The sequence below is a fragment of the Lactuca serriola genome, chromosome 8, assembly GCF_051521515.1.
Source record: "Lactuca serriola cultivar US96UC23 chromosome 8, Lser_US96UC23_V15, whole genome shotgun sequence".
Classification (NCBI taxonomy): domain Eukaryota; kingdom Viridiplantae; phylum Streptophyta; class Magnoliopsida; order Asterales; family Asteraceae; genus Lactuca; species Lactuca serriola.
Window position 1 is genome coordinate 66,154,528 of NC_136415.1, and position 10,446 is coordinate 66,164,973.

Sequence of the window (10,446 nt, forward strand, 5' to 3'; positions counted from 1 at the left end):
GATCTTCAAACTCCCACTGACCTCTTGACATATTAGATTCTCTCATCAAGAATATTTCTTGATAAACAAATATCCAAGAGTTAGTGTGTGTCTATATCAACACAAAACATTACACACATTTGGTCTTAGTTGGTCTTTGGCTTCTTCAAGACATCACAACATACCAAATTCAAATGTGTAAGAGTAGGAAAAGCAATTTTCTACTTCACATTTGATGAGTGTGTGTCACTCAATTCACAATCTTAGAGTACGATTCTAAGACTTGATTTTGGAACGAAGTATGACTCATCCTTTTGATTTAACCATTTCAACAATTCCTGATACCTCTTCTTAGCCATACCAGTGCACTAAGATGTCCTTAGAGGATCAATTGTGATATGGTTCTTAATCATTAAGATGATCATAAAACCGATACAAAAGTACCCTCCCTTCTTCTTAGATTGGAGAAACTTTTATCTTTCTACCTTATTGATTCTTCTTATTCGTTCTGCCATTCATTGAAACATTTTCAATGATTCAGAATTCTACTTAATCTTGTAAGCATAACCACATTTACTAGACTTTTAGTAAATTATGACGAATAGTTTTATTGTTATTTATGGTGTACTTGACTAGTGCACAACATTGTGTTATACTCCTTTAGTCCTTTACTTGACTCACATACTTGTATGATAAAGGAATTAGTCTTAATTTCCTAAGTACCAAGATTTCCATACATCACATGATTCAAATCATATGATTCCAAGTTTTTGTCCAATTGAAACTTGGGTGATAGGAATCTTTCCTTACATAGAAAATTTTGACACTACCATAAATAACATAACTAAGAATCACATCCATTTATAGAAATACACAAACATCAATTTTTCACAATGATTTCATTGCAATGATATACATAAATAAGATAAATCAAAATTTATTTTATTCATAAAAGCAGCGGAAAAAATGTCCTTACAATGCAAAATCAATTGAAAAACTATGTAATCAAATATTCCCAACAACTCTATCATAACTTTCTAAGCTCAAAATATGATCTTCGAATCCATGCGATCGTGATCCATTTCTTCGTGATCAAACTCATCTTGCTCTTAAATCAAGCTTCCTCTCTTTTCACTGATCCTGCAAAACATTCAAATGCAATCTTATCACATTATGTATTAAGAATCAATAAATAGGAACTTAATGGAGTTAGATAGTGGAGTTTACCGGAAGTAGAGCCATACGTCTTGACTCTCCCATCTCTTAGATCTCTCAGGTATACTGGGCAGCTTCGTCTCCAATGCCCCTTCTCTTGGAAATAAAAGAAAATTGACTCTTTTGGAACAGCACACGGAACTACTTCAGACTTTGTCTTTCTCTTATGATCAAACTTTTTGACCATGGCATGCCTTTCGTTGCCATTACCTATATCCATAGAGGTCTAGAAGGCAGATCCACCAATCAAATTTGTTTTTCCAGTGCGCCAAATCATTTCTGATTCTGCAGCAATAAGCATATAGGTGAGATCGATGAGGGTCACGTCGTGGTTTATCATATAATACTCTCTCACGAACTCACTATATGAATCAGGAAGCGACTGAAGAACCCAGTCAACAGCCATCTCCTCACATACAATGGATCCCAACATTCTTAACCTATCAATGTGTGACTTCATCTCTAAGACGTGTTCACACACCGACTTTCCTTCGTCATGTTTACTTGCAAAAAGGGCTTGAGTGAGCTTGAACTTTTCAAGCCTTTGAACTTGTGGGATAGGGTGAACAATAGAAGGAGGTGGAGGAAGTGAAGCATGATCTCATGTTCCTCGATCGAATCGTGGAATATCATCTTCATGTGGAAAGCTTGTTCCACGGGATTTGGGAAGACCATAGTTGTCATACTTTGACATCTACAAAATGGGAGAAAATTCAAGTTAGTTGATTGATTGAGTCCTTAATAAATCACCCAAATGAGATATTAAGGCTAGGACCCAACACAATATTCCATAACTTGGGAGAGGAATGTCGTAACTCAAATTACAGAATATTTGAAGGTAAGTGAATGACGATTCACTAATTTTCCACCATGAAAAACGAAAAAGATATTAGGTTTTAAATGTATTGAAAAATTCCTAGATCCTTTGAGATTCATTGAACTTTTCAATGACATGTTTAAATCTCGATATGCCCCTCGATTTGTGACTGGGATGCCGAGGATCACAAAACTGGGTGTGAATAACCATGCAAACTTACATGGTGCCCCCAATGTTACAGTCACCTATTCGATGTGCCGGTTAACCACACACGCTCCACCGAACTATGACAAACATTGAGTCACCCTTTGCTACCTTTGGTTAGAACCATTTAGTGTGCCGGTTAACCACACACGCTCCACTAACGTCTTCGCAAGGGTACAAAGTGTAATTTCATGGAATTGCATCAAATTCACTTTTGCCTAAAGTAACTAAGATTGAGAATTTTGTATATAACATTTAGTTACTTTATACTTCATTATACTTTTAATGGAAAGGGTTTGCCCTATCCTACCCATTCGGCTAACGACCCTCCACCAATCAAGGAAGCGGTGGGTGAGAGTGAACACCCATTAAACGACCATTTTATAGGCCATAACCTTATAACCCCTTATAGATCGGCTTCGTGAATGAGGCCTACTAACCGTAAGACTAGCAGTTTAAGTTATACATATATAATATTAGACTTTAATTGTCATACATAGTATAAGGGTATATATTACACTTTTAAAATACTAGGTGGTCTAATTTAATAAATTACACTTTTAATTTAATTAAATGTAAATCATATCACAGTGGATTTATTAACTCTCTTTTAATTATACACTTAATTAATTTAATAAAACCATAAGGGTGCAATTTGAACTTTTTCAAAACTTAGGGTTTTAGAATTTAACATTTTAAAAATTAAACTTTTTAATTAAAATTTAAATTCCAAAACTTGAGAGCAAGTTTTGTACCATTTCAAATCATTAGGGTTTAGAATTTAAATATTTCAAAATCAAACCTTTTAATCAAATATTTAAATTCCAAAACTTGAGGGCAAGTTTTGAAACTTTTCAAAACACAAAGGATCAAATAGCAAATAATTTAAATTAAACAATTAATTTAATGATTATCTAAATTTAACCTAGTCAATATTACTTGCAAGACAATTTACCAATTTAATTCAAATAATCAATTAATATCATATAAGGAAATTATCATTCAATCAAATGGTAATTATCTTTTGTTTGGTCAAGGATATACTCAAATATATGATAAAATTCGGATATTAATGACCCAAAGCAATTAAGGCAAGTATCCTCAAGCAAAACAGCAAGAAATCCCGAAATCAGCTCTAACTGACGCTTGAACTCGCCGAGTTCCACTATGAACTCGCCGAGTTGGGGCTACTCGCCGAGTCCACAATGGGAATCGCCGAGTTCATTAGTTAGGTGCACAAAAAAACGATTTTAAGGCTTGAATAAATAAACAAGGCATCAATATAATAGAAACCAATCATGGCTCTGATACCACTGATGGGTTTTGGCCATAAGAACATCCTATGTGTTCATGCAAACCCTAAAGCTTGGATCTAGGTTTCTCTATTTGTGCATGCCATTCATCCAAGACTTTAAACCCTAGATCTAGCATGTGATAATCAATATCAACATAAGAATGGGGTTTAGATCTTACCTTGATTGTTATGTAGCAATAACAATCTCAAATCCTCCTTGTAATGGCTTTAGAAAGCTTAGAGTCACAAGTGTCACTCCTCTAATGGCTCACAAACACCAAGAGAAAGAGGATGAAGAATGAGAAGAGATGCGACACCCAAAAACGGCTGGAAACCCTAATCAATTAGTTCACCACGTTTTTGAGTCTCAAGGGTCCTTTAAATAGTGAGACTATTAGGGTTATCTAACAAGGAAACCCTAATTTGACTGCTTAGGCCCTAAGCAGCCCATGGACTCCCTCCTTAGAGGCCTTGGACGATTTCTAATGGGTTTCCCCTTAGAATTCGTCCACTCCATCCTATATGGAGTCCATTAGCCCAATATTCAACTATCACACAATTGACAGTTCTAGTTCCTTAAGTTTAATTAATATCTTTAGCCACAAAATTAATTCTTAATTAATTGTTGAATAATATTAATTAAACAATATGATTTCTCCTTTAATATATTATTATCAGAATATATTAATAAATCATAAGTAATCCTCTCTCTCCATAATTCATCCTATCAAGTTGCTTTGGTGAAGGCAACCCAAAAGGACCATGCACCATCGGGTCAAGTACATACCAAAATAGTTATGGACTTAGACACTAATCCAACAAAAATGAGTTTTAAACTGACGTCTTAGCGTCACTTCTCCAAAAGATGAAGTTTACCTGTATTACTGAATGCCTGAGAAATACAAGTAAGTTTGAAAGAGTAGATCAGCATTTAAGCTGGTGAGTTCATAAGTATTTAATGTTAATGTTTGTATAAATTTGAATGAAATTGTTTTTAGATGTTTGAAAAACTCCTAGAAAATCCCATATTTCCTACTAGTATAAAAGTAGTCTCCTACCAAGACCCGACTGTTTAAATATTTGCTTCTCGAAATCCAATATTTTTCCATAAGTGTGTGGTAGTTTAAAAGTTCCAAAACTGTAATGCAATAGTGTTTTTCATGCCTAGGATAGTAGATTTATGTATGTATGAAATCACTAAGGCATTTGATAACCCCGTAAATCAACGTGTTTTTAATACTCCATGTGAGTTTTATAACCATGCTATTGACCCAGACTGCCTGTAACAACGTTCTTCAGGCGTTGGAATGTTATGACGTTTGTCACCCCAGACCTGCCGGTCTAACTGTAGCTAACAGTTTAGGTGCGGGATTGTCAATCCCCTAAAGATCTATACACAAGTATCATGCTCTCCCTACAAGAGATTATGGTATATAATATAGGACTTTAACTGCATACTTGAAAGTACGTGAAGTTGAATGTCTCACAAAACTTAGTATCAAATAGATTTACGTAGACAAAGTCCAATTAATCTTGTATATGAAAGTATTTCCTTGATATAGTACTTATAGTATACAAAATCTCATGATTTCCTTGTAAACTATACCTATTATAGTTTTGCCAAAAGTGTGTTTCATTTGTATGGTAAACCCTAGTGCAATGTCGACTTTGTATGTAAAGTATAACATTATTGAACATTTATACTCAAAATATAATTAAAGTGTTTGACAATTATATAACAACATGTTTTTATTCTGAAAAGACAAGGTGTTATCGTAATATGTGTTGCATGCGAACGTTTTCATATGATAGTTATAAATCACATATGATTGATTATATAACAAAAAGTATAGCATAAGATTGATGTTTTTCACACGAGGATAACAGTGTGTATACTTGTATTCCCCCCCCCCCCCCCCACTAAAAGTGTATAAAAGCATTTACAAAACATTTGAAAACATAGTTATAGGGGTATGGACTCACTTGATAGGTTGAAGATGGTGAGACAAAATTTGAGCAGAACTACGACTAGAAAAAACTGGTTTTCTCGGTATTCTCGTGAATCTCGGGAGCGTAAAACATTCCTTCGGAATTTGCACGTGAAGACCGGGGCTTCGGGATATTTCTTGCACACAAAGCGAGGTAAAAACACAAGAGAAGGAGAGAAAATGAGCAAAGAAACCCGGAACCCTCGCATCCCTTTTATAGGAGCTGGAAACCCTTGGTACGCGGTGGGTACCTCCGGGTTACGCGGGGCGTACCGGACGTCATGCATGATGCCTTCCTCATCTGTCGGACTTTGAATGGGACGGGGGTAGGGGTGTAGGGGAGACGTGGCTGATCCGAGGGCTCGTATGGCTACGCTGGGTGTACTCCGAAGTTTGCTGGGCGTAACCCTCCTCGGTTTGTGTGCCTCAAACTTCTAAAATGCATAACTTTCGCATACGAGCTCCGTTTTTGACGTTCTTTATATCCACGCGTAGGTGAAAATATACTCTACAACTCTTGTTTAGACTTCGTCGGAAAATTTTGACTTTATTTTTAATTATATATTTTTAATAGGCCAGGACACGAAAAGTCCGTTAAAAATCCACAATTTCTTCATCCGATGTCCGTTTTCGTCTGTCTTCTTACCGTTGTACTACTATTGTCGAGATCTTCAACTCTCGTTTAGGTTGTGTCGGCCAAAAATCTCTCGATCTCTATTTCGAGTTTTTAGTTGTCCACTGCTATCCCGAAACTTAGAAAAAAACATAACTTCTTCAAACGAAGTCAGATTTGGACGTTCTTTTTATGGTTGTTTACAATTTAATGATATCATCGACTTTTATTTAGATACCTAAGGCTAATAAGTGTTTTATTGAAATTTATCGTTTTACATTTAACCGTATTGACGGTTTTTGCTGTGAATCTTAGGTTGGTTATAACTTCTTCGTTATAACTCGGATTTTAGTGTTCTGTATATTTCTGAAACCCTGGACACGATATCTATCATTTATGAAATCCAGTAGATGACTTTTGAACATTTTACTTTTGACAATAATTTCATTATATCAAAAGAGGTTACAATTCTTGACTTTTTAGGTCATTACATTGATTCGAAATATCGGGTTGTCACACGCTAGACTTGGGAGGGGTTTAGGGAGGCTAGAGAGAAAAAAAGGCTTATGGAGTGAAGAAATTATGAAGGCTTCGTCCTTTATTTATCGGAGTTTTATAGTCAAGTAGCCCCTAAGTTTCGTCAGTATCTTCTGCGTACAAGCTCCGTTTTCTACGTTCTTTATATCAACGCATTGGTATTTATGAGTACTACAAGTTTCATTTAGACCCCGTCTGCTAATTCTCCTTCTATCTCAGATTTACAAAAACTGTATTGTATTTATCGCGCACGAAGAGTAGCGACTAAGCTTCGTCCATAACTTTCGCATACGAGCTCCATTTTCGACTGTCTTTTTATCGTTTAACTTCTATTAACGATATCTTCATTTCTTGTTTATATTATTTTGTCTGAAAATCGACTGATCTAAAATTCGAATTTTCGGGTTGTGCACTGTTATACTAAATCTTAGAAAAATCATAACTTCCTATACGAAGTCAGATTTGGGCGTTCTTTTTCTGGACGATCTCATTTTAACATATTCTACGACTTTTGTTTAGATTACTAAGGCTAAAAAGTCCTCTATCGTAAATTCACTATTTACGTCTCCTAGTGTCGTATCGGTTTTGCCGAAAAACTTCGACGGGTCATAACTTCTTTGTTATAACTCGGATTTCGTCATTCTTTATATGTACGAAACCCTTGTGACATATACTATAACTTGGTTAAGATTATTTATTCTAAATAATCTTCTATTAAAAAGTGATTTTTGATGCTTATTGTCTCTAAATTGACTAGTCCGAATCTGCGGGCATTACAAGTTTTATGGAAGACCATGGGGGTAGACCATCACACTTACTTGTAAGACCAGGATTTGGCCCTTGGCATTGTAAGGGGATACCATGAGGGTAGCCCATGGCAGAAGGTGACTATAAGATTATGATTTGGCTCATATCTTTCACTTGGGGTTGAAATAGCCTCGATATATTATGTATGGTACGTGGTATTTTGGGGAACTCAGTAAGCTTTGCGCTTACTGTTTATGTTTAAAATGTTTTTTCAGGTACTTCTGGTTCCAAAAGGAAGTGCTCGGTATGATTGCACTGCATCCCCATGGAGACTTGTTCCGCATTGACTGTTATGATTTTACTTTGATGTTTTGAGAACCCTTTTCACTTTGGTTATCTTTGAAACAAATGAAGGGATGTTTTGGTTGATCAAAAATGAATTGTTACTTGGTATTTTTGGGTTATTACAACAAGTGGCCTGATGATATAAAGTATTAAGAAGGTGTTATTCAATCCTTTGATTTTGCTAAAAACAAGTATAAGGTTTCATATGTGGTAGGGATGATGAGTCGATACATGAAGCATCTCACAGTCAAGCATATGTAAGTGGTAAAACACATATTAAAGTATATTACATGTTAGGGTTGAAAATGGTTATGGTGGAGAATCGAATTCTCAGTGGATCGTGTAAGTTTGCTTTCCGAACTAATCTTTTTGCCTTATGCCCAGGTTACAAGAAAAATAGTCTAGGATAATCCAAATGGACACTTATGAATCTAGTCACAAAAATGTAAGCCAAATTGCTAGAGAAATTTTGAGTTCGTTAGAGAAGAAAGAGAGCTGAGAAGGGTGTCTGCAACGACTCAATAGAAGAGCCATATTTATACTTGAAAATTAGGGTTTCCATCTTCTAAATTAGTTAAGTAAATCACGAAATTAATGCCATAATCAATGGTTTCCAAAACTAACGATATTTATCAATTTTACCATAATCAACCACTAGAATTCGAATTTTCCACTATGATACTAATTCGAATTTCCACCGTCAGGGGCTATGCCCCTTGGACCTTGCTAGGGGTGTTTCCCCATTGGACCCTGAAAGGGACCGCAACCCCATAACCGTCTCCATTTTCTTGTACTAGCTTATAATTTGACATTATATATGCATGTACTCTGCACATACCAAACATATAATATAGAATAAAATCATATGCCCTTTAGATCACATATTATTTTTCAGTTACACAAAGTGCATGATGACACTAAAATCACCAACATTAAAGACACAGTAGATTGTAGACCAGTTTATGTCAAATATGCCATTGGAAAGAAAGAAATGCTAAGTAAATCAATGGACAAATTCAAATTTGAAGAGATGAGAAATTTTATAGTAGTGAAGAAGGTGATATTTCTAAATTGGGGGGGGGGGGGGGGCGTTGGCTTAATTCAGAAATTAAAGCGTTTTAGGCATAAAGGATATTTAAGGAAACTTCCTTTTTCCGGTAATTGTGATAGTATAAGGAATATTTTTCCAGGTAGTATAAACAGGGAAATATGTTTAATAGTTTGTATTCAGTTTTTTTACCTTTCAATCACTTAATAAAACCTTGCTAATGAAGTAATCGTTTCTTCCCATATTCTTATTATGTTTCCCATGTTTTGTCTTTGTTTTTTTTATTGCTGTCAAACACCCAAACCTTGTTGATCAAGGTTGTCTCCAGGTTTCCAAATGTACATTTAATTGCAATCATATCGGGAAAATTAACATTTTATCATGGAAATTATATCTCGAAAAGCTACCTACTTTGGCAAATTTTCAAAACGTTTACATACACAAAATCCAATTACTAACCTTGCAAGTATTCTTAGATGTTTCTACTTAGCTTCAAGTCTCAAGGTGAATTTTGAGAAAAGCAAAGTTTTTGGAATCAGGGTCTATCCGTCGCACACCGAGTCAATGGAAAACATTCTTTATTGCCAAACGACCTCTTTCCTATTCACATATTTGGGTCTTACGGTGGGGGCCAACATGAATCTATCCAAGCATTGGAACCTGTTATAGATAAGTTTCAATCAAAATTATCCCTTTGGAAAGCCAAGACACTCTCTTTCGAGGGTAGAATCACCTTGATTAAGTATGTTCTTGGAAGCCTCCCGTTATAATTTTCTCGTTATTTAAAGTCATGACGCTTGTAATAAAGGAATTGGAGCGTATTAAAAGGAACTTTCTATGGGGTGGAGGTAGCTCAAACTCGAAAATATGCTGGATTTCTTAAGAAAAAGGTCTTAGCCCCAAAGGACTTTGGCGGCCTTAGATTAGAGAGTTTGAAAGCATCGAATCTTGCTTTGCTTGTTAAGTGGTGGTGGAGATATAAGATTCGTCTAACCTTTGGATTGGAATCATTTTTTGCTATTCATAACAGTAAAATATCATGGAAGGTTATCCATGCAAAACTTTATATTTCAGGGCCGTGGAAAACCATATCTAAATTAGAATATGATGTTAGAGATTTTGATATTAACATTGCAAGTTATTTAAAAGGAGTTGTTGGAAAAGGGAACTCTATCTATTTTTGGCAGGATCAGTGGGCTACTTACGCCCTTTAAAGGAGAAATTTCCATCTTTATATGCTTTTGAAGCATATAAAACATGTATAGTGGAAGAAAGATACCTAAAACTAGGTGAAGTGGTACATTGGACTTGGAAATGGAAGAGAGATCCTAGGGGAATTAAAGAGAGTTTGGAGTTGCAATAACTCACATGTATTCTCAATCAATTGAAGATCTTGAATACATAGGACACTTGGATTTGGTTGGGGGATGACGATGGGGTCTTTTGGGTAAACTATTTGAGAAGAGCTTTAGGAGAAAAAACCTTCGCCAAAGATACATATATCCGTGAATGGGTGAAATAGATCCCCTTAAAGATTAATTTTCTCAGGTGGAGGGCAATTCTCGACAAAATTCCTTCACAGGTGGCATTATCAAAGTGGGAGGGGGTATTAGTGATACAAGATGTGTGCAGTGTCGGATGGATGATGAAACAACATAT